This window comes from Equus przewalskii, chromosome 4 (assembly GCF_037783145.1).
Source record: "Equus przewalskii isolate Varuska chromosome 4, EquPr2, whole genome shotgun sequence".
Lineage (NCBI taxonomy): Eukaryota > Metazoa > Chordata > Mammalia > Perissodactyla > Equidae > Equus > Equus przewalskii.
The window spans coordinates 44,962,812-44,988,333 of NC_091834.1; the positions used below are offsets into that span (position 1 = coordinate 44,962,812).

The window sequence follows — 25,522 nt, forward strand, 5'->3', positions numbered from 1 at the left end:
CTTTAAAACATTGATAAATGAAGTCATACTAATCAAATTTCAATCTACAGTCATGTGCTGTATAACAACATTCCAGTCAATAATGAATCATATATACAATGATGGCCCCGTAAGATTATAATAGAACAGGAAAATTCCTATCTCCTAGTGATGTCATAGCCATCATAACTCCACAGTGCAATGCATTACTCAGTTGTTTGTGGTGATGCTGGTGTAAACAAACCTACTGCGCTGCCAGTCATATAAAAGTAGGGCAGATACGATTACTTACAGTACATAATACTTGATAGTAAATGGCTATGTTACTGGCTTATGTATTTACTACGCTGTAAGACTATACCACCTAGGTTTGTGTAAGTACACTCTATGATGTTAGCACAATGATGAAATTGCCTAACAATGCATTTCTCAGAACATCCCTCTGTCGTTAAATGATGCACGGCTGTATACTGAACTGATATTATAAAGATAGCAGTTATTCTCAGATTACTCTAAGCAATTCCAATCAAAATTCCAGGCATATTTTTTCCTGGAATTTGACTCTAAAGTTCACCTTGAAGAATAAAAGTCCAACAATAGCCAGGACAATTTGGAAGAAGTATAGCAATGAGGCCAAATTATGTTTTAAAGAAATTTTTTTTAAAACTATAATAACACCGCTACTCATACAGGAATAAACAATATTAGTGAAATAGAATAAAGAGCCTAGGTAAGACTCCAGATACCTAAGAATTTGGTCTATAATGAAGGCACCATCACATGTTTGTTGGGAACAAAAGGATGAATATTTTTGAGACATTAAAAGACACTTCATTAGAGTCTGCATTAACAGAAAATAAATTCCACATAAATGTAACAGTTAAATGTAAAATCAATACTAAACAATAACGGCATTAGGAGAAATATTTAACAATCATTATAGACAGTGAGAAATGGCCTTCTAAATGTAAAAACAATGAATTATTACACAAAGAAGGAAAATCAAACATATTTGAATGCATAAGACTGAATTACTACATGGCAAAATTATTAAAAATATTAAGAAAAATTGCATATATGATGGCTAATAAAAAGCTATTACTAACAGTCTGAAAAAAACAACCCACAGAGAAAAAAGAACAAATGGCATGAAGAGACCATTCACATAAATGCATACGTGGACACAAGTAAATGGCCAGAAACTGCAATTAATCCAAGTTTACCAAATAATAATTTGTAAATTAAAATAATATACTATTTCAACAATAAAGTTATCCAAACTTAAATAATGATAATAATTGTATTGTGGCAAGTATTTGCTGAAAGTGGCACTCATATAATGCCAGCAGGAGTATAAATTAGAAAAATATTTTGTAAAACAATTTGCTAAGAATCATGCAATTAGCCTTGCCTTTATGCCAGTAAATCTCTATCTAGAAATGTAGTCTAAAAAAATAAAGATATGACTTAAGGAAAAGATTGTTTACTGCACTATTACTTGTAATAAAAAGTGGAATCAACACACCCAGTAAGATGGCTATTATTTTTTTAAAAAACTAAAATAAAATAAGCATTGGCAAGGACGTGGAGAAATTGGAACCCATGTGCACTGTTGATGGGAATGTAAAATGGTACAGGCTTGTGGAAAACAGTACGGGAGTCATTCAAAAAATTAAAAATAGAATTACCATGTGATTCACCAATTCCAGTTCTCAGTATATATCCCAAAGAATTGAAAGCAGAGGGGTCGGCCTGGTAGTCAGCGGTTAAGTTCACACATTCCGCTTCTCTGCGGCGCGGGGTTTGCTGGTTCGGATCCTGGGTGCAGACATTGCACCGCTTGGCAAATGCCATGCTGTGGTAGGCATCCCACGTAAAAAGTAGAGGAAGATGGGCATGGATGTTAGCTCAGGGCCAGTCTTCCTCAGCAAAAAGAGGAGGATTGGTGGTAGTTAGCTCAGGGCTAATCTTCCTCAAAAAAAAAATTGAAAGCAGAGTCTTGAAGAGATATTTTCTTTACCCTCATGTTCCTAGCATTATTAACAATAGCCAAAATGTGGAAGCACCCCAATGTCCACTGACGGATGAGTAGATAAATAAAATGTGGTCTATACATACAATTGAATGTTATTTGATCTTAAAAAAGAAGCCAATTTTGATATATGCTACAACATGGATGATCCCTGAAGACATTATTCTAAGTGAAATAAGCCAGTCAAAAAAGGACAAATACTGTATGATTCCACTTACATGAAGCAGAGTAATTGCCTCTTATCCTCAGGGGATATGTTCCAAGACTCCCAGAGGATTCCTGAAACCTCAGATAGTACCAAAATCCTATATATATACCATGCTTTCTCCTATACATACATATTTATGATAAAGTTTAATTCATAAGTTAGGCACAGTAAGAGACTAGCAACAATAACTTCTCTTTGGCATATCCAAATTGCCAGCATCACTACTCTTGTGCTTTGGGGCCATTATGAAGTGAGATAAGGGTTACTCACAAGCACTGCGATATTGTGACAGTCGATCTGATAACCAAGATGGATACTAAGTGACTAATGGGGGGAGGTAGCACATATACTGGACAAAGGGATGATTCACATCTCGGGTGGGATGGAGGGGGATGATGTAAGATTCCATCACCTTGCTAAGAATGGCACACAATTTAAAACTTATGAATTGGTTATTTCTGGAATTTTCCACTTAATTTTTTCCATTTAATATGACTGCAGGTTACTGAAACCACGAAAGCAAAACTGTGGAAAGGGGGTGGGGACTACTGTACTGTAGTCAAATCAATAGAGACAGAAAGTAGAATGGTAGTTGCCAGGCCTGAAGGGAGGAGGGACCGGGAAGTTATTGTTTAATGGGTACACCGTTTCAGTTTTGCAAGATATAAAAGTCCTGGAGATGGATGATGGTGTTGGTTCACAACAATGTGAACATACTTATTGCCACAGAAATGCACACTTAAAAATGGTGAAAATGGTAAATTTTATATTATGTATATTTTACAAGAATTTTAAAAAATAAAAAAGGAATCACACAAAATGTTCCATAGATTAATTAAAAATATGAACATTGGAATAATAAAATAGTTACCTATTTTCTAAATTTTCTCAAAAATATGCCCTCACTATGGTAATTACAAAGGTACATTTGGCAAGTAAAATAAATGAGATCTGGTATTCTATGAAAAGGTACAGGGTTAGTAGAGTAGGCTTCCTCAGTAGACCTCTTCTGATGGTGAAGCAGATGTTTCCTAAGACAGGACTGGCCAAGGGAGTTGCAATTTCAATGAAGCAAACTGAAAATGATTCTCTGCATAGCTCCTATTGGGGGGAAAAATGCCTCTTTCCAGACCGCCAAATATCTGAAACATGAAAGTTAGGGCATATGTTTCATTTTCTCCTCCAGGGCAGCTAACAAATTTGTAGAAGAAGCTGTTCTAACCTCACATATGAAATTTTGCCCCAGAGACTGAATCTGCATATGAAAAATCAGTCCAATAATGGAACACATCAAGCTGCTGTGACTACAATGCCTGGAAGGAAAATGTTGAAGCCTTTATAATTTTTCAGAATTCCCTAGAGAGGAAAAGAAAATAAAAAAGCCCTCCCTTCATTATCTGGTCACTATTCACAACCTTATTTGCTAATAGAAAGGGTGGTCCACTATGATTGGATCTCATCTTCTCTTTTATGACTTTATATAGAGCCTACTTTAAATTCATATTATGGTGGATGAAGCACTATATCATGTTTGTCTCTTTTGGATTCTTCTGTTTTAATCCTTCCTATGTTTTGCAAAACTTGTGATTTTAGCATTCCATTCTTTATACTCAATTTATAAAATTTTAAAAAATCATTTTTCGAGAACGTAGAGATTATTACCGTATTGAACAAACTGATGAGATATTATAGTAGTGTTCTAAAAGAGTCAAAGACACATTCTGACAATTAATAAAATCATTTTCACATAAAAGTCCTAACGTTGAAGAGTTTGAAAGTATTCTATAGCTACTGAAAATAGTGAAGTGTCAGTTATTAGTGGTTCTTTCTCATCAAGCCCAGTTAGAACTTAAGGCATTGCAGCCACCAGTGGCACCGCTATTGGCTTTTGAAACATTGCTATAGATTTTGCAGTTAATTTAACATCAAGAAGTTTAAGCACTCTACATTTGTTCATTTAGGCATTTAGTCTGTGTATATTCGCAATCATTATAAAAGCATTAAAAGATATAATTCATCATTTTCAAGAACAGAATGGAAAGTGATGCTTATTTTGCATGACAGCAAATCACGAGAGATAACGTGCCAGGGAGAAATATAAAAAGTAATACAAATTGCTCAGCTCAATTTCTGAAAAGCCCATTTCTCCTACAGGATGCAAACTTATAGTTGTCTCTACTGGCACAAGGGAATATTTGGTGCCATTTGATAATATTTTCAAGAGATTCACTACACTTTTTTTTCACAAGAAGACCAAAATTCAATAAAGATAATGCTCACATGTCCAACAGTACAGAGAATATTAGAGCCAATATACCCAATAAACTGACAGGAAAGCCCATCATTCTGCCATAATAGTGTAACAAAAGCTATTTTTCACATGTAAATTAAATTCACACACACACTTTACCTTGTAGCCTCGAACCAACTGTGGCCAGCATCTACGGGCATAGTGTATTTTAATACGATTCAGAGTCTCTACCTACGTGGGCAAGTAGTCATCCCCCTTATTGGGTCTTAGAGCAAGGAAAGAAGGTAATTCCTAGATATTATGTATTTGTGTGTTTTCTAAATTTCCAATATTCATCTAAGATAAACAGTCTCATTAAAGAATTCCCTACCACTTAAAGCCCATGGATGAAAGGAAGGACTTAGTTAAAAGTCAAATTCAGCAAATCCATGTTAAATTAATAATATGTAACAGGAACAAAATAACTGGTATGAGAATCGTGCCTTGGCTCCCTTTTGAATCTGGGATATTTTTTCTACTATCATCCTGAATATACCACACTATGGAAGCTGTTAAAATTGTACCTGCTCCGAGAGCAAGAAAACCCTTCTCTATGTAGTAGATACGTTAACAGAATCGGGGTGTCAGTTTCTAGATGGAGCTTCGGAAAAGATAATCTATAAGTAGATTACCGCTCCTAAAAGATAAAAACTTCCTCCTCACATATTTTAACACTTTATTCAAAAATAAAGCCATCTATTATTCCTCACTAGATAATACTTTAATTATGACTAATCAAGTTGTGACACTTATTTAATGGGTATCTATTATATTTTCATATCTATTTTCTAAAGAATTGTACTTGGTTAATAGTTCCAACAAAACAAAGTTCAATATATTGAGTCTCTAAATTTTGAGGAGATCAAACTAAACGGAAACTGAGAAAAGAAGATGGGAGAGTAGGAAAAGAAGAGAAGAGTAAGTTTCTTTTAGAAAATTCACCAGCTTAGAAATAAAAGTACCTTTAAAAAACTAATGAAGCACTTTTAAAATTATGAATAATGATGTTTATATTCAGAGATCACAATTCAATCCTTACATCTAGAGGGACAATTAAAAGAAAATAACTGTACACTATAATTTTTTAGAAACTATTTTCATGTGAACAGAAGTTATACCTTATAATCATACTGAGAAATATACCAATGATTCTACAAACTATATATACAAATTGTGTAATATCCTTATTAATTTTTAAACACCATACAGACTCTGCCTAACAATTTACAAATCACTGCACATACATTCTTTTTGTTCTTATATCAATCCTATGAACAAGACTATTAATATTCACACATAACAAATCTAAACATAATTATTATCATTAAATTTCCGACCTAGATGTACTGTAGAGATATCCTAGGTTATGTCTCAAACAGGTGTGAAAAGTGAGGGGAAATGAAATGATTTGCCAAAGATCAGTCTGCTAGTTAGTACCAGAGATAGGTTTGACACCTAATGTGATGTCTTTTCAGTATACCAAGTTACTTTAATTGCTAAAGAGCATTTACTCCACCAGTTCTATAAGGTGCTACCAATAAGTTTTTCATCCACCTTTCAGAAATGTCCACTTCTGCTGAATGTTAATGTTTGCTCTCTCCCAACTTCATCCACTTTATCTCTATTAGCAGTTAATTCTCAAACAAGATCTCTAATTAGGTGTCCACTCCCTAACAGATCCAAGTTTCCAGCTCCTTCCTGAATATTTTTATCTGAATTTCTTTGTCTGATGTATCAAGGTCATAAGGGTCAAAACTAGATTCATTACCTAAAAGTACTTTTTACCTTTGTCTTTTGCTGTCTTACTTAAAGTCATGTTCTTTCTATAAGCAGAGACAAAAATTCTCAGAATCATCTGCACTTAATGCTTCTAATTTAAATCCAAAGCTCATCTATTCAACCTTACATCTCCCAGTTCTTCACTCATCTCTCATTATTCAGCTTCATAGGCCTGGTCCTCATCCTCCTTTGAATGAATCATTATATTAACTTGTTTATTGATCTCTCTACTTCTAGTCTCTTTTCAAGTCATCAACCGAGTTGCAGAATTAATATAAAACACAGGTAATTAATTTATTAACATATTCTGTGGCATATAGAAGGAAGTAAAAACTTGGGATAATTGTACTAAAATGTTTTATAAAACATACCAGAAGTATGGAAAACAGAGTCAGAAATGCACCCAATGATCTACATCACCTGGTTTCTGTGTCTTGTGTAGTTTCCTCCCACACTGAATAAGGCTGACCTATGTAACCAATCGAATATTGTGGAAATGATAATTTTTTACTTTTGTGACTAGATATAAAAGATATTTTGGTTTCTGTCCTGTTTCCTCTTGGATCACTAGTTCTTTTAGAAGCCAGCTGCCACGTTTTGAGGATACTCAAGCAGCAGTATATAGAGGTCCGTATGGTGAGATACTGAGGTCTCCAGCCAACAGCCACGTCTAATATACTGGGCATGTGAGCGAGCACCTTGAAACTGGATCCTCTAGCTCCAGTCAAGCCTTCAGATGACATCTTGACTGCAATCTCATGAGAGTTCCTGTGACAGAATCATCCAGTTAATCCATTCCCTAGATTCCTGACCCACATAAACCGTGTAAAACAAGTGTTTATTTTTTTTGTCACTAAGTTTTAGTGTATTTTTTTACACAGCAATGGATAATTAGTACAATGAAAGTTTTAATTTTATGGAGAGCACTATACAGCAATAAAAATCCTAGATAGAGAATCAAAACACGGTTTCTAGGTGTGAGGGAGCAGAAGAATATGCTATATAAAGCACTCTAAAAGGTTAGGAGATAAAGAAAGGGAAGGTCATTCTGCAACCTCTACTTCCATGTAAATATCCAGTTTAACAACCTTTCCCCAGAATCTATTTTACTCCATATATGGTTAATGTGTTTGCTACAAATGAAATAGATATTATCAAAACCTAGGTTGATGCTAAATTACAAAGATCTACCAAGTCACATGTTTCTCTTACTTGAATGTCTATTGAACATCTGTTTGAGATACTAACAAAGAAACAACAACAAAAGGTAACAGTAGGATTTGGTTCTATACTGGAAACAATACAATTCCTCTTCTCTATTTTGAAATCTAGTTGTTAAAGGGTGCTATCGCTAAAAATCTAATGGAAAATTATATTTGAATATTTTAAGTAGCTGTAAACTAAAAGAAAAATGTGTAAATTCTTCTATCATATAGACCAGGGCTTCCCAAGCTCTACTGCACACATTCTTTTTTGCAGGGGGCTTTCCTCTATATTCTAGGATGCTTAGGAACATCCTTGCCCTCGACCCACCAGATGCCACCGGCACTATTCTCTCCTCTGCTCCAAGTCATGATAATAAAAAATGTTTGCACACATCAGCAAATGTTCCCTGAGGGGCAAAATCACCTTTGGCTAAGGACTATTACAGATACAAAGAAGTAATAAATAAGCATTTACTGGAAAAATATTTTTTTCAACAAGTAGGAATGTTCCCATCTGTTCTGCAGTGCTTCATACCTAAGGATGAGATACAAAGAAAATCCAGAACCTTCAGTTTGGATTTTCTGATTAGAGTCTGATGCCATCTGCCATAGTTATAATGATCTGCCAGATTGTTACAAATGATCAGCCCGATGTTAGAATCAACAGGAAAAATAGTTTTAGAGATGGGTCTATGATGTCTTTATTGCAGAAGATAAAGAAAGCTTTTAATTAAACACACACACACACACACATACACACACACTCTAGAAAAACCAGTCATTCATTCTTAGTACTTCTAGTAGTTGGCCAAGTGAACTGCAAAATTATATTTAGGAAAGAAGACAAGCAATGACCTTTAAATATCAGGGATGACAGAAATCACAACCCAAAGTCTGTTTTGCTGAAACTTTCAAAGTTGACTGAACAGTAATCATCACCTAAATTAACCAAAGGTCTTGAGTAAATTGATGTGAGAAACTGTTTTAATAATAGCTTTAAAAGAGGAGCATAAATGTAAAATAAGAAACAATTATGTCTGTGATTCTCTCCTACTTATTAGACTTACAGATATTTCTGCCATGAAATGCTTTGCTGTGGCAACTGTGGCTATCAAAAGCAGAGGGAATGATTTTTGCAGTATTATGGACTTCTTTGCAATCTTACAAAGCATTTTGGAATACTTTTCTATAATGCATGCTAAAATTATGTAAGTTTTTCCGCTTTACTGGAACAACTGGTGAATGTATATTTTATTGGAATCTTGATTACAAAAACAGAAAATCTACGCACTCTTTGTTTTAGTTATGATTCCAACAGAAGCAAACTCTGATATAATGATTTGAGTGTGCATAATTTATTTTCTGGTAAAGGAAAAATTGGTAGAGGGGTAAGAGAGTGAGACACAGAAGGGGGACAGCCAATAAAGGTTGCAAAGTTAAATCAGCTATCACTGAAAGTAACTGAAGCTCAATCCCATCAGGGAAACTTTGAGAGCCACTGTAGAATTAATGATTCACAGTCATCCCACTGAGGGGCAAGGGAGCTGGGGTATTTATACACCAACACTGACTGACCATTGTTTGAGGGCTACTGCCAGCAACATTAATTTCCTGGCATTTTTGGCTTCCTCCACAGGCAGGAAAAGCAGACTTTAGTGGCCACACAAGGCTTTCAGACAAACTAATACAGATTTGGGCAGTTAGAAGTCAACTAACTAATGAGTTAGAGAGGATGAAAATGGAACACTGGATGCAGGGGCTATATTGCAATTTCCATAAAACAATAAACATAACAGTCCAGAAATGTCACATTGCCTTCTTAATGAGATATACTCTTATGGTGACCAAGAGGAAATATGTGTCTCCCCATATCAAAAATGCAATAAAAATTTCCTCTTTTAGGAGAATTCAAATGAAATTTAAAAATGCAAAAACAATTCCTCTTTGGTTCATCAGTTAACTAATATAGACCATAATGACTCACTTATTATCTGTTAATTTTTTATAACATGTGTTAGTTTTTTTAAAGATAAGGAAGTTTTAAAAATCCCCGTTGACTGCAAAATTAAAGCATTAACAAATTTAAATTGCAAAGAAATTTACAAAATAAAAGTGAATACCTTCTGCTCTGAAACCAGACTGTTCCTAATCTTACTAAAGAGAACTATTCTTAATATTCGCTTGTGATTCCTTCCAGAAATCCATATATGTGTATTTTTTTATTCTGACTGAGATTTTTTGTTAAAGTTTCCTGAATATTAGGAGATATATCTTTCATCAATTCTTGAAATATGTAGTGTTTCATAGAGTGTAAAATATTATATCTTATTTCATCTGCTCATTCCCATTTTACCTGCTCTTAATCTTTACTGTTAATCCTGTCCCTCAAATATTTCCTATTCCCTTAGCACGTTATTTGCCCCATTATGTTTTTATTTCTTCCATATTCATGGAATCCATGATTGATTATTAAAATAATGTTCTAACAAGCAGTTTGAATTCACTCATATGTATTCTCTATATTTTATACCATATCTCCTTTTTCAATTACAAACATCGACTATATCCTACTCTCATTTGAACTTCATATACAGTTGCTATCAGTTTGCCAAGCTTTAATGAAGAAAGCAATAGGTTAATTTTTTGCTGTACAAGACAACTCTCTCAAAACTCAAATGGGCTTTTAGGGCTAATTTGTGATCTTTAGTTCATCTTTCACTAAATCTTTGAGACATTTCTTTGCTTCCCCTTCAATCTCATTTCCCATTTGAATCTAATATGATTTCCTTTAAACTGGTTTATCCATTATGGAGTATCTCTGCATATTAATCCATTTCCTTCTCCTTTCTCTTCTCAAAGAATAATTTTTTTGACTAATTATTTCCTTTTCTTTTAAATCTTCAATTATTCCTTCTTCAAAGATCCTTCATCCTGTCTAGCACATTGTTTCTTAATTTTTATACTCTCTCCTTTCCCAGCACTACACTGTGGGAGATACTAGACCAACCACACACAAGTCATCATTAGCCTATTGTCTCTTAGCTTCCCCTGTGATAGAGATAAGCAAACCAAATTACTCAATTGCGCATTCTCCTTTGCAGTCACCAATAGCCATGCTACATGGTTGTGGCCAAATAAATGTAGCTAAAAAACCCTGGGAGAGAGAGTCCCTCATTTAAAAGAAAGGCAAAGACTTGACAAGAGAAATAGCTTTTCTCTCTCTGCCTGCTCCACTCTTTCTACCTAGAATGTGGCTGTTAAGTCCAGAAGTACAACAACTACCTTGCAACCATAAGCCATGACCTTACAGAAAATACTAAGAAAGGTGAAGTAGAACAGCAGAGAGCACCTGGGACCTTGATACATTCTTCATCCAAAGAACTCTGGATGCCCCACTCCAATCTTCTTGCTAAGGGAATAATAAACCATTATTTAAAAACAAAGACTATTGTAGTTTGATTTTCATTACTTGCAAACCACTGTGGTATTAATGGATATCTTTCTTTAATCTCTTCCTCCCCTCAAACCCAACTGACAAAAACTAAAACATTAAACAAACTATATATGTTTGCTACCCCTGTTTTGCCACCAACCTTTCATACAAAGCAGTGGTCACAAACTGGCGGCTTTTAGGACATATTAATTTGATATTGTTACTCTCCTATTGAAATATCTCAACTGTTTCCCCACTGCTTAATCTTCTATTTCACATATCCTTCTTTCACATGTCTGGCCCTAATCTACCTGACCAGTTTATATTTCTAAGGTATTCAATATTTCCTGCACATGCCCCTCATTTTGTTTCCTGAGAGCCTCTTGGTATTATTCATTGCTGGGAAAATGTTTTCCCTTCAGCTCCCACAGAACCTGTGTATGCCCATACATACTATTCAGGGTCTAGAATACCTTTGACAATGTTTAACAATTACTCGCGAGCAGACAATGAGTCATGCTCTTTCCTGGACACTGGCAGAGAGGGCACTTGGTGTGGAGACTTTGCAGAATGTGGTATGGAGCTGTGGATAAACTCACAGGCTCTGGTGTCAGGCTGCCTTTATTCAAATCTCAGATCCACCATTCACTTAGGTAGGGTTTTATTTTGTTGAGGAAGATTAGTCCTGAGCTAACATCTGTGCCAGTCTTCCTCTACTTTGTATGTGGGATGCCACCACAGGGTGGCTGATGAGTGATGTAAATCTGCACCCACGAACCCAGGCCACTGAGGAAGAACACGCTAAACTTAACCACTATGCCACCCAGGGGGCCCCTGGGGTGAGTTTTGTTGTCATTGTTGTGGTTTTGGTGAGGAAGATTGGCCCTGAGCTAACATCTGTGCCGATCTTCCTCTATTTTTTGTATGTGGGATGCCTCTACAGCATGGTTTGATGAGTGGTGTGTAGGTCTACACCCAGGATCTGAACCCAGAAACCCCAAACCACTGAAGCAGAGCATGTGAACTTAACCACTATGCCACCAGGCCAGCCTCCTTGGGTGAGTTTTTAAATCATTCTGTGGCGCAATTTCATTATCTGTAAAATAGGGATAATAATATAACCAACCACTGGTGTTGTTATGAAGACTAAATAAGTTAATACTTAGCACTGAGTAAGAACAGACTAAACATCAGAAAATAACAAGTTGTCAATAAATGTTAGCCATTATTATTACCATAGTTTAGTGGAACTACAGAGAAATCAGACAAGACGCAAGAAGTTACATAAATAAATAAAATGATTTTCAAATAGCAGTAAGTGCTATGAGGAATATTAAACTGAGTGATGTGATAGCAATTCAGGGAGAGGAGACAGTCAGTTTGGATAGTCAGGGAAAGCCTCTCTGAACATGTAACACTGGAGCACTGACTTGGATTACCAAATGGACTCAGTTCCTCACAGATCCAAAGGCATGCCTTTCTAAATAGAGGGACTAGTAAATTGCAAATGCCCAAAGGGGTGTGTTTGAATAACATAAAGGCCAGTGTGTCCCTGAACTTTGTTGAGCAAAGGAGAAAGAGACATTCTTGTGAAAGACGGACAATTAACCAATGATGTACAGCATTGCACGTCACTGTAAGGGATTACACTTTTATTCTAAGGAAAAAGGGGAGCCCTTGGAGATTTTAAGCAAGGACATGCACGATCACTCCGACTGCTATGTGCATGGCAAGAATGGAAGAGGAAAGACTAGTTAGGAAGCCACTGCAGTCCACCAGACAAGAGAAGAGGATGCCCCTCGTCTTCTTTTCTGAGTAGATAAAGCTTGGTCTTTCAAGAACAAACGCAAAAAATACCTTTATGAGACTCTCCTGATCCTCCTTTAAACTGCCATTTATCTGTCCCTTCCTTATGGTACTTGGTGTATAATTATTCATATGATGTGTGCACGTCTTCCTAAGTACCCTATAAGCTCCTTGCAGGCAGGATTTATGTGATATGGACTTCTGGGTCTCCAAATTTGTGTCATAAATATTTGCTGGAGAAAGTAATTTTGTATATCTAGAATTAAATATTAAAAAGCTATAAAATATTAATAACAAAATCTTTTCCCTGCATTGATATTTTTCTTTCAATATTTATTTGAAAATTAAATCTTATGGAAATGCAAATGAGAGAAGGCAGGGAGACACAAAATGTGTACTGAGATAGAGATTATAAGTGAAGTAGAGATAATCACTTTTTGAAGTCTAAAAGGGGTAAATTAAATATTTATTGACTTCTCAATCAGAGTCAAAATAAAAGCACACGTGATTGAGCTAAAAGTGCTGAGTGTTTTCTAATGAAGGCAACCAAACTGTTTTGGGTGGAAAATCAAATTAAGCAGCTCAAATACTTCCATACTGTACCAAAAATGGAAATAAATAAAACAGAAGAGGGGTGATGCTTTCATATAAGATAACTAATATTCTTGAGAAAATACAATAATTATACACTCTGTTTAAGGGAACTGAGTTGCAAACTGACATCCTCTGATTGGCAGCATTTACTCAGGATGAACAGTAAGAGCAACTGTCTTGAGCTTTAGAAAAGAGCACCCAGTTCTTTACTTTGCAAGAGAATGGTTTCCTAGTCAAGCCCTTCAAATTGTTATATGCTGGTTCATTAAATGTTTTAACACAACAAACAGGATTAAAGTTTATAAAATGAGACCTTCCTAATGAGAGTTAAAAGGAACGGAACTCTTCTGTGTGAGGAAATTAAAAACTACATTAAGAAGATGGGATTTTGTTCTACTTAAAATTTTCCTAAAATTATAAAAACTTTTGCTGAAGAATATTAGGATGACAAATACTAATAAATATATGATGTATTTAATATGCTAGAAAAGCTCTTACCAAATGATTCTTATTTTAAAAATTTAAGATTTGATTGTACATATATGTAAATGCCACATACATATATTATTAAAAATTTATAAAAATAAAATACATATAAAGACAGTCATTCTGACAAGTTAGTTAGACAATAGGTGATTTTTTTTAATTTTCAAAATTTTTAAACAGAAAATAAAATTTAAAATAAAAATTTTTTTCACTTGGTTGATTACTCACGCACCTCTTCTTGCTTTCACCATTTTCTTAAAGAACAAAACCCATTTTAGACATTCCCCTATATTCTATTATAATCTGCAATCATGCTTATAATATTACAAAGAATGAAAAATATAGTGAGGAAGGTTGGAAGTCAAGCCTTGTATAATTATCTACTACAAATTTACAAGATGAAAACAAAAGAAAATTACATTGAAGGCTTTTATTTCTATGGGCAACTTTAACAATACGTACTTAGTTGGCCTGAGAAGACACAGATTAGCGAATACATATATAGCTTGAGAGTACAGCCTAAAATCTTGAAGTCTGCATGTCTCCGCAGCCAGCTCTGCAGGGCCTGTTCTGATTATCACCCAGAAGGCTCCATCCAATTTACTTGGCAACTACTATTTATTATCCCTTTTTACAGATAGCTATGGAAATTTTGTTGAAGTGCTTCTCTCCCATATTGATAAACATGTTGTTCCTCCCATGCCATTATCTCCTTTTCCTAGGAAATTCTGGAGTGTAAGCGGTAAGATCAGATATGAATACCGTTGGTTAAGGTTAGGGAAAAGTTGTAGTTTCTCAAAGTCAAGTTCATTGTGACAGTTGAGGGTTTCCTGTCAAGTGTGTTAAATAGTGAGGCTTTATCTGCTGATAAGAACAAAAGTCTCATAGAGAGAATTTCTCAGTAATTTATAGCAGCATAGATGTCTACTGTTGTCTTCCTTCTAAAGCTTTTAGAAACAATAAATGAATATGGTCAAGTTGCAGGATACAAAATCAACATACAAAAATCATTTGTGTTTCTGTACACTAACAACGAAGTAGCATAAAGAGAAATTAAGAATACAGTCCTATTTACAACTGCAACAAAATAAAATACCTAGGAATAAACTTAACCAGAGGTGCAAGACCTGTACACCAAAACCCATAGAACATTGTTAAAAGAAACTGAATAAGACACAAAGAAATGGGAAGATTTTCTGTGCTCTTGGAGTGGAAGAATGGACATTAGTTAAAACGTCCATACTTCCTAATGCAATCTACAGATTCAATGCAATCCCTATCAAAGTTCCAACAACACTTTTCACAGAAATAAAACAAAGAATCCTAAAATTTATATGAAACAACAGAAGACCCCAAATAGTCAAAGGATCCTAAGAAAAAAGAACAAAGCTGGAGGTATCACACTCCCTGATTTCAAAATACACTACAAAGCCACAGTAACCAAAACAGCATGATACTGGCACAAAAACAGACACACAGATCAATGGAACAGAACTGAGAGCCCAGAAATAAACTCACGCATCTATGGACAACTAATTTTCGACAAGGAGCCAAGAACATACAGTGGAGAAAGGAAAGTCTCTTCAATAAAGGGTGTTGGGAAAACTGGACAGCCATGTGCAAAAGAATGAAACTAGACCACTATCTTACACCATACACAAAAATTAACTTAAAATGGATTAAAGACTTGAATGTTAGACCTGGAACCATTAAACTTCTAGAAGAAAACACAGGCAGTAAACTCTTCGACATCGGTCTTAGCAGCATATTTTCAAGTACCATGTCTGACCCAGCAAGGGAAACAACAGAAAAAATAAACAAATGGAGCTACACTGAACTAAAAAGCCTCTGCACAGCAAAGGACACCTAAAATGAAAATACAACGTAACAACTGGGAGAAGATATTTGCAAACCATATATCTGATAAGGGGTTAATATCCAAAATATATAAAGAACTCATATATCTATCTCAACAACAAAAAAACTAACAACCCAGTTAAAACATGGGCAAAAGATATGAACAGACATTTCTCCAAAGACGATATAAAGATGTCCAACAGGCACATGAAAAGATGTTCAACATCACTATCAGCGAAATGCAAATCAAAACTACAATGAGATATCACCTCACTCCCATCAGAATGGCTATAACTAACAAGACAGGAAACAAGTGTTGTAGAGGAAGTGGAGAGAAGGGGACTCTCATACACTGCCGGAGTGCAAACTGGTACAGTCACTATGGGAAACAGTATGGAAATTCCTCAAAAAATTAAAAATAGATCTACCATGGGATTCAGCTATTCCAGCGCTGGATATTTATCCAAACAACTTGAAAACACAAATGCATAAAGATATATGCACCCCTATGTTCACCACAGCATTATTCACAACAGCCCAGTCTTGCTAGGAGCCTATCAAGGAACGAATGGATAAAGAAGATGTGGTATATATACACGATGGAATACCACTCAGTCATAAGAAACGATGAAATCCGACCATTTGTGACAACATGGATGGACCTTGAGGGCATTATGCTAAGTGAAATAAGTCAGAGGGAGAAAGTCAAATATCGTATGATCTCACTCATAAGTAGAAGATAAAAACAACGACAAACAAACACATAGCAACAGAGATTGGATTGGCTGTTGCCAGAGGGGAAGCGGGGAAGGTAGAGAGCAAAAGGGGTGACTAGGCACTTGTGTGTGGTAATGGATTGTAATTAGTCTTTGGGTGGTGAACATGCTGTAATCTACAAAGAAATTGAAATATATCATGACGTACACCTGAAATTTACATAATGCTATAAACCACTGTTAGTGCAATAAAAAAAGAATAAAGAATCCAAAAAAATAATACATTTGGACATAAAGAAGGCATAACCTATATAGTCTAGTTCTTTAAATCTCAAATTTTGCTTCTAATGGCTAGTTTTCTTTCATATAAGCAAATGAAAAATAATTTCTACCTTTGGAAGTCACAGAGGGACTGATGAAATGAGTGGAGTATATAGAGTCACTGCACATCTCACCATCTCCTTTCTCTGGATATCTCATCTTGTTCCTGTTTGCTGCCCCCTCTTCCCTCCCTGCTCCTTGCTTTGGGGCATTTCCTGTTGCTATCGCCAGAGGTGATTTCCTAATTTTACTCTTGTTTACTGGTGGTCTATCCATTTTATAACTTCATCTAAACGCCCCACAGATAGGGGGCCTACAACACCATAGGCCTACAAAGTGAACTGGTAGTTCCTAGTGAAACCACTCCTCGGGTGCATTTCCTACTGCAAACACAGTCACCCAGACTAGAATCCTTGGAACTGTCTTCTCCCCTCCCTCCATTTCACTCTTTCCATCTTATCTGTCATTGCCTTTACTTTCTAAACACCACTCTATTACCTCTCCACTATTATCGCTTGACTGAAGTGTCTTACCCTTTCTGGCTTGGAATATTCTGAGTCATAACTGATCATTCTGCTGGTAATGGAAAAGCTTTTCAACTTTACAACAGAGCTTTTCCACCATCAGCAGAGTGATCTGTCTGCCCTAAAACATAAATCTGAATGCCATTTTCCTAGGGAAAAGTCCTTAATGGCTACCTACTGCAAACTACTCTCCATGGTATATGAGTCCTTAATAATCTGACTCCGAACTCAAAGCTCTATCTTGCTGAGTTTATTGCCAACTCTGCTCTCCCTCAATATATCCGTAGCAAGCCTTATAGTGGGGACAGTCTAATCAGAGCTTCACCACACAATGCGATGTATTCAGATACAAATTTCAGAAGCATATCTGCATATACTAGCCAAGATTATTTGTTCAGCATGGAGTAAATGCAATACCTCCCAACTGTATCCAATGAGGAGGAATTCCAATAAAAGATACTGGAACTCTAAGAGAGGAAATGGGTGGGTAGCCAAAAGCCAACATAACAAAACAAATAAAATTCTTTTAAAAAACTTCCGCTATACCACAGGTCAGCAAACATTTTCTGTAAAGGGACAGACAGCAAATAGTTTAGGGTTTTCAGTCTACACAGTCTTTGTCGTGACTATTCACTTCTCCCCTGCAGCACAGAGGCAGCCGCAGACAATATGGAAATAGACTTGGCTCTGAGCCAATAAACTTTTATTTACAAAAAGAGATTGCAGGCAAGATTTGACCTGTGGGCTGTAGTTTTTCAATCCCTGTGATTTACCATAGCATTACAATTTCAAAGTAAGATATCCAGGAATCAATTAAGATATTGTTTAATAAGTTATCATTGGAAACAGGAAAAAAGTTACATAAAACTGTTTGGTATCCCCAAATGAATAAAAGAACTACATAGTCTATGCCACAGAAAGGGAGAAGCACAGGAGAAATTAAGGCAAGAGGATGAGATGGGAAGAAAATAAGAAGGAATAAAAAAAGAGATTGAGGAGGTAAGAAGTATTTCAAGATGTCAAAATTTAATAGCAGAATTATTATCTACTCTTTAAGCAAAACAAAACAAAACATAACGAACAAAGCCAAAATCATCAGCCATATGGGAAAAACTGTAAATAATTCTTTCAGTATGTAATTGGAAAAACCTAAAGCAATGACACAGAGAGCTATGACACAAAGGGACTGCAGAGTGAACTGGAAAGAAATTTCTGCTTCTGAGGAAAACATTCAAAGAAGTGAAATTTAGACTTAAAAAAATAAGTAAGTGGCCAGCCTGGTGGCCTAGTGGTTAAGTTCAGTGCGCTCTGCTTCAGTGGCATGGGTTCAGTTCCCGGACATGGATTTCCACCACTTGTCTGTTAGCAGCCATGCTGTGGCAGTGGCCCACATAAAAGGAGAAAAAAGGGAAGATTGGCAACAAATGTTAGCTCAGGGTGAATCTCCCTCACCAAAAAAAATATTAATAAGCAAAAACTGCAGAATCTGGAAATCATGATAAAAAATGTATTGTATTTTTTCCTTCTAGAATTCTAAACTAAGGAAACAGTCTAAAATGAAAAAAAAGATCAAAGATATGTTGTTTTAATATCAAAAATGGAAAAACATAAATGTTAAAAATCACAAGATAAACAAAAGTGATATTATGTAGTCATTAAATAAAAGCCACGTGGAAATACTACAATACATATTTTAAGTTAAAAAATATAAAAATTTTAAAACAGCAAATTCCAAATATTTTTTAAAAATAACTGAATAAAACAGAATGAAAAGGCTCACGCTTAATGTTAACCATGTTGCCTTGGACTTCTAACAGATATTTTTTTCTGCTTCCTTATATATTCCTTTCTTTTTCCAATTTTTTAGGAAGGGCAAGAACAGAAGCAAATGAAAATTAACTAAACGTGCAGATACATTCTCAATCCGGTGATCATATTATCAAACATAAAATGACCTAAAATTTTGGAGAGTTTAGGAAGAAAAACAATGCATTTTAGATTCCATTTTCACAAAATGATGTGAAATAATGAGGAAAAAAGAATATGAGAATTGGAAGAAACAGGACTTTTAAAGTGCATAAAGATTTTCTTAAGTTATATTCTCATTTACTTAATTATATTTTAACATATTTCACTTGCATTAAAATCAATAAAACACAGAGGGCAAAAAATAAAGAAGTTTGTGAGGTCAAGATACACAGGCCTACCTCCTACCATTCTTTTTTTTTTATCGTCAATATAAAAATAAAAGATATACTACACAGAAGCATAAAAAACAATTTTACACAGAACCTGAATAATTACAGTCAGTAGTTTAGAGCTTATCCAGTCACTTGACAGTGTTTCCCTGCATAATTTAATTGAGACTTCTTATTAAGTCAAATTGAATAGCATCCTCTTGGCCTAGAATCATATCCATATCAAAACTTCTGCTCAGGAATTAACAATCATTAGTGATGTTTTCAGACAGACATAAAGGAAAGCGGAAATCTTTTCTCTTCTACACATCTACTTCCTCCTCTCCCCCCTGCTTCTTTTCTATCAGGCAATATGATATAAGGATTTAATTCAGGTCAATCTCTTACTAATCCACAGCGTGAATGGAAAAGCAGCATTGCTAAGGGGTCTGTGCCAGTATTTAAGCTTGCTTAATTTTCCAGTAAGCTTTAATACCATAGCCTAAGACCTAAGAATCAATAATGAGGGGCTCATTTTCATAAAGTCACTTGAAACATAAGTCACTCTGCAAGTGAGACATTTTTCAACATCCCTTCCACCCACTCTACTATCATTCAAAACCACAGGTGCCATCTTTGGCTTCTTCAAAATAGAAGCAAGTTCTTTAGTCAGAGCACTGTGTGCTAGAATTTCCTTTTTTAAACTATGCTATAGACACAAATGGAACAGAAACAGGATTTCATTTTTCTAAGCATCGGGAACAATGAAATAAATGATATACTTCATAAGTACTGTCATTGGCTTTGGAGCTTTTGTCCTCTGGAAAAGTTTCAAACATACGTAAGTTGAACACTGTTATATCTAGAAGTTAGGAGATTTAGTGGTGGGCTGTTTTTTAAGCAGATTATACTATCACAGAATGTTGCAAGGGGGTTTTTGCTTTTCTTTTGTTTTTCACTGCAGTGATGCCCAACCTTGGGTTTTGCAAAATATTAGAGATATTCATTCATTTTAAGGAAGTACAGCACTCTCAAGAAAATTAACTATGATTAAACTTTAAAATTCCATTTGAATGTACACATGCACACACACCCAAACAAGTGTATGCACAACTCTTGTCTTTTTAAGTAGGAAAGAAAAAGTAATATTAAAACCTCAAGAGTCACAGTAATATTCTAATAATCCTTCACTCAACTACCACTAACATTAACAAGCCACTTATGATTTGTCAAAAAATGATGCTATCCTATATATAGGAAATCACAATTAAACTCATGTTTTACAAATAACAGATGGCCTTCAAATTACTTTTCTGGGAACGGCCTGATCAAAAATTTTAAATCTAATGCAATTTGTAGTCTCCATTAGTTGTAACACATTTTATTATTCCATAGGTTTATATTTTAGAAGATTTGCCTGAAATAAGGATGCTGACTTGTAATCCAAATATATATCATATTACTATAGAAGAATTTGCATATAATTTACAAATAAATACACATTTGTTGGAGTGTTCCCTGCTCCCCTTCCCTTCTGCTTCCTGACAAGGATGTAAATCAAAAAATTTGGACACAGTGGACCAGAGTACACGGTGAACTGCTGCAATGAGAGGCCCTGGGGAAACAGGAAAGACACTTGAGAAGAGAGAGGAGCAAACAATATGGGATCAAGGAAGACCCAAACAAAGAGTCAGCAGATAACTAAACAAAATTTCACCAACTCCAAAATTTTATATAAGGTTAACACAGCAACTATTTTCAAATAAAATTCTGATCATTGTAAATTGTAGTACTCCTAATTATGTTTAAACTATTTCCTAGAATTGTGCTAAATCATGTATTTTTGGTACTTCTTTGAAACTAAATCCATCATAATGTTTTTGAAAACAGTCATGATACCTAAAAAGATTTTCTGATATAGACACTTTGCAGGTATTGATTAGCCTTTATGATCATTTCAGGTGTTAACAAGGTTTAAAATGTGAGCTTCATTTGTCTATTGTTTGTATGTATATTTGTATATAACTCTAGACTATGGTCTTTACACTGATTTCTGTTTCTATTCTTGTTCCAAAATTTACATTTTGCTTAAGATAATGTTCATTAAATTTTAATATCTGGTAAGAAATGTCCACTCTCTCACTATTCTTTAAAAAGAGATATTAAGATTTCTTCTGTATTTACTCTTCCACAAGAACTTCCAAATAATTTTGTACATGTCTTTACAAAAATCCATTGGTATTTTGATTACAATTGCATCACATGTATATTAATTTGGAAATTATTTTCATTTTTTATACTAAGTTCTCCATCCAGAGTATGGCATATTTTGCTGTTTACTCAAGGCTTGCTGTATGGTTTTCAATAGAATGTAACCATTTTCTTCATTTATCCCTATATATTTGATGTTTGCTGTTATTGTCATTTTTGTAGATAAGGGGAAAGGTAATTTTTCCCCCTTTTCTCTGTTTGTCTAGTTACTTTAAAAATAAATGTTAATTTTTGTATATTTATCTTGCATTCCAGCCACTTAGTAAACCTTCCCATTAATGTTAGCATTTTGTCACAGCATGTTAGGTTTTGCAGGTATACGGTCAGAGCATGTGTAATATGGGTTAAAATATATACTAAAATAACATTGTTGAATTTCCGCTCAAGATGTTATTTAAATGTGAATAACAAATTGAATGTGTTGCAGAGAATCTTTTCTGATTTTTGTTTTGACTTCTAAGTCTGAAAAAGCTCTCTAAAAGGAGCCAACAAACAGATAACATTATTTGAGGCAAACTCCAGTCAGACTCCACAGACAATCTGAAATCCTTCTCAGAAACTTTGCGCCAATCAAAACAACTCTCACTAGTTAAACATTTATACCCCACACATGTTTTTATGTTTATTTTCTTATCTTTTTTCCTCCAGTAGAAATAGAAAATTTTGCTTTTAAATTTAACTGACTCACATTTCACAGTAGTGATGTTATTTATGGATAACACATTTAAATCATATGCTATTTGTGGCAGTGTAATTTCCCCATCATTCATTTTGCTTACTCAATTTTACTTTTCTAATAGTAGATGCATGTGGAATTTCACTTTAATTAAAATGCTAAATTACTTTATAAATAAAAATAGTACCTCACCTCACAGATAATCAAGCACGTATCACTCCTCTGAATGACCTTGTTTTCAATAACTATTTTAATGTGATTTAAATTTTAATTCAATTAATATAGTGTGCTCCACTTGTATTTAATTTGGAATGTTGCTTAAGAGACTAATAATATTTTCAATAATTTACCAGAGAAATTTAACTCAACCATCTGGATCTCCATCTTAAACTAAAATATCTGAAATACAGACATTGTGAGCAAAGTGCAAGCAGAAGGGAGTCAAGGCAGAGGCAGAAGCACTGACCAGAACTCATGCACAGTGATGATGAAAAGTTTGTACAGGATTCATCTAACTGTCTCCATCCTATTAAGATGAATGGAAGGAGGTAAAATTATTATCACAATCTTGTTACTACTATAATAGAATTATCTGTTATTTTTCTCTTCCTTTCTGTAGAAATAAAACATGCATACAAAAATGTACACAAATCATGTGTTCTTGAATTCATGAATTGAGCATACCTGTGTCACCATTATTTAAGTGATCTGAGTAACATTTTCACGGGTTTTTTTAATACACACAAGGATGGAACTGACAAATGTGAACATATTTTTATGTTATTAATGTGTTAAAGTCAGTTAAAGTCTGATAAGTCAGATGATCCTCTTTAAATCATTTCAGTCATTTTGGCATATCAAGAATAGTGTCATGGGGGTCGGCCCGGTGGTGCAGCGGTTAAGTTCGCACGCTCTGCTTCTCGGTGGCCAGGGAGTTCGCTCGTTCGGATCCCAGATGCCGACATGGCACCACTTGGCAAAAGCCATGCTAGGGCAGGCATCCCACGTATAAAGTAGAGGAAGATGGGCATGGATGTTAGCTCAGGGCCAGTCTTCCTCAGCAAAAAGAGGAGGATTGGCAGTCGGTAGCTCAGGGTTAATCTTCCTCAAAAAAAAGAAAAAACGAATAGCGCCATGCATTTATATTAACAAGGACATTCATAGTTTTGGGAAATAGTGTTATATGAAAGGAATACTATTAAATATTATAGCAAATAATGTAGAAAGTATTTTCCCCCTATTTCTCTATATAGTATATATCTGTATCTTGGTTTAAAGTTGAGAGACTAATTGAACAACTTTTATGATCACAGTCACAAAAAAGAATCACTTTGGGGGCCAGCCCAGTGGCATGGGGGCTTTTGTGGTCAGAGTTCAAAGGTCTGGATCCCGGGTGTGGACCTAGCACTGCTTGTCAAGCCACGCTGTGGTGGCATCCCACATAAAACAGAGGAAGATTGGCACAGATGCTAGCTCAGGGACAATCTTCCTCAAGCAAAAGAGGAAGATTGGCAACAGATGTTAGCTCAGGGCCAATCTTCCTCACACACACACACACACACACACAAAAATCACTTTGTTTTAGCTGTAAGAATGGTTAGCATAGGCATATGGATTTGAACAAATAAGTTCTTTAGTGTTCAGTGGAGAAAATTCTACAGTACTGATGTCCTTTTTATTTGTAATAACGTATACGATATATTATTTTAAATTTACACTGATTTTAGATGACATCATGTCCAAATTACATTACTTCATAACTGCATCAGGAAAACATTAATACTCAGTTAATAAAGCCATTCTGTTTTTCATAACCAGAGGAACTAATAATGTATTTAATTAGAAAATAAAGATTTTTTTATTCTAAGAGGCTTCACCAATCTTCTTAAACAAATAAGTATGCCTAGAGTATAAGTGCACTCATACCTTAGATCATATTCCTGGTTGTCATCCTAAAATATTCAACTACATTGTTTATTTTCGGTAAAAGACGCAAGCATAATTGGGGGTTTTATCTCTCATATTAAAAGTTCATATGCATTTTGAAACAAACTGCTTTTCACTTAATTATTTGTCATACACAAAACTAGATCCAAATTGGTACAGTATAGGAAGAGTATTTGTTACTTGAGGAAGCATTATAGAATCAGAGGTTTTAACAGCTGGATGTGAGTCTAGAGAAAATCCAATTTACTTGTTATAGCTGTTGAAGATCAAGTTTACACAATTAATTAGCAGAATTATAGATTTTGATACTATCGTGCACACATATAAAAATAACATAAAGTGAAGCTTTCATGCACCTACTTTGAGATATATAAACCTCTTGAAGATGGTTAACTGACTCCTAGAAGTGCTAGATGCTGGCTCCACTCTACATGTCTAGAGCACACATAGGCGATTCAGGAACCCGGTGGTGGGGGAGTGAGGGGCGCATATGACTGGCCTGCAGCTAAAGACTCCAGGAGTCACAAGAGGAGCCCTTGTCCTACAGCAGGTCAGAAAGTTATGTTGTTGGATGAAATACTAGGTGTCTATACCGACTCATCCCTTTTTTCTTAACTGAGTTTCCAAGAACCATAGTAAGTCTTTCACATACCTTATTTCACCTAACGCTGACAGAAAATCTGTAATGTACAGATGAGTGAATTGAGGCATAATGAGCTTGAGAAACTTGTCCAAGATAACAATGCTAGAAAGTACCAGAAATAGGATTTTAAACCAGGTGCATTTGAGTTCAAAACTTTCATTGCCCCTCAAAATATCATGGATTCCAAAACAATGTAGTCTACCTTTCTAAGTTATAATTTTAAATAGCCATGTCTATCCATAGAAAAGTTTGACATATATAACTTAAATTTCTAAAAGATTTTCCCAAAGAATTTTTTAAAACTTATCAAATTCTGTTTAAATTTGGAAAAGTGAGTAGCTGTAAGATTTTTCTTTTGTACCAGAGGAAAAAAATGAGACCAAACAACAACAAAAACAATGACAAAAATACAGAACAATGACAAAAATAACCACAAGAAATCTGTAAGTTATAATTACGTATTTCTAATTTGTTCAAGAGCAATAATTTTAAAACTCTGTGATATGATGAACAAAGAATCTTGTTCTAATTAGGCAAAACTGACTACAAATTTACAGTGACACATATTTAAGAATATA

At 34.9% G+C, this 25,522-nt stretch overlaps 1 protein-coding gene across 5 annotated transcripts in view; it reads right to left on the reverse strand.

The window, feature by feature from the left end:
• THSD7A (thrombospondin type 1 domain containing 7A) overlaps positions 1-25,522 on the reverse strand; it is a 676,621-nt gene that overhangs the window by 361,238 nt on the left and 289,861 nt on the right. The gene's annotated exons all lie outside the window — the stretch shown is intronic.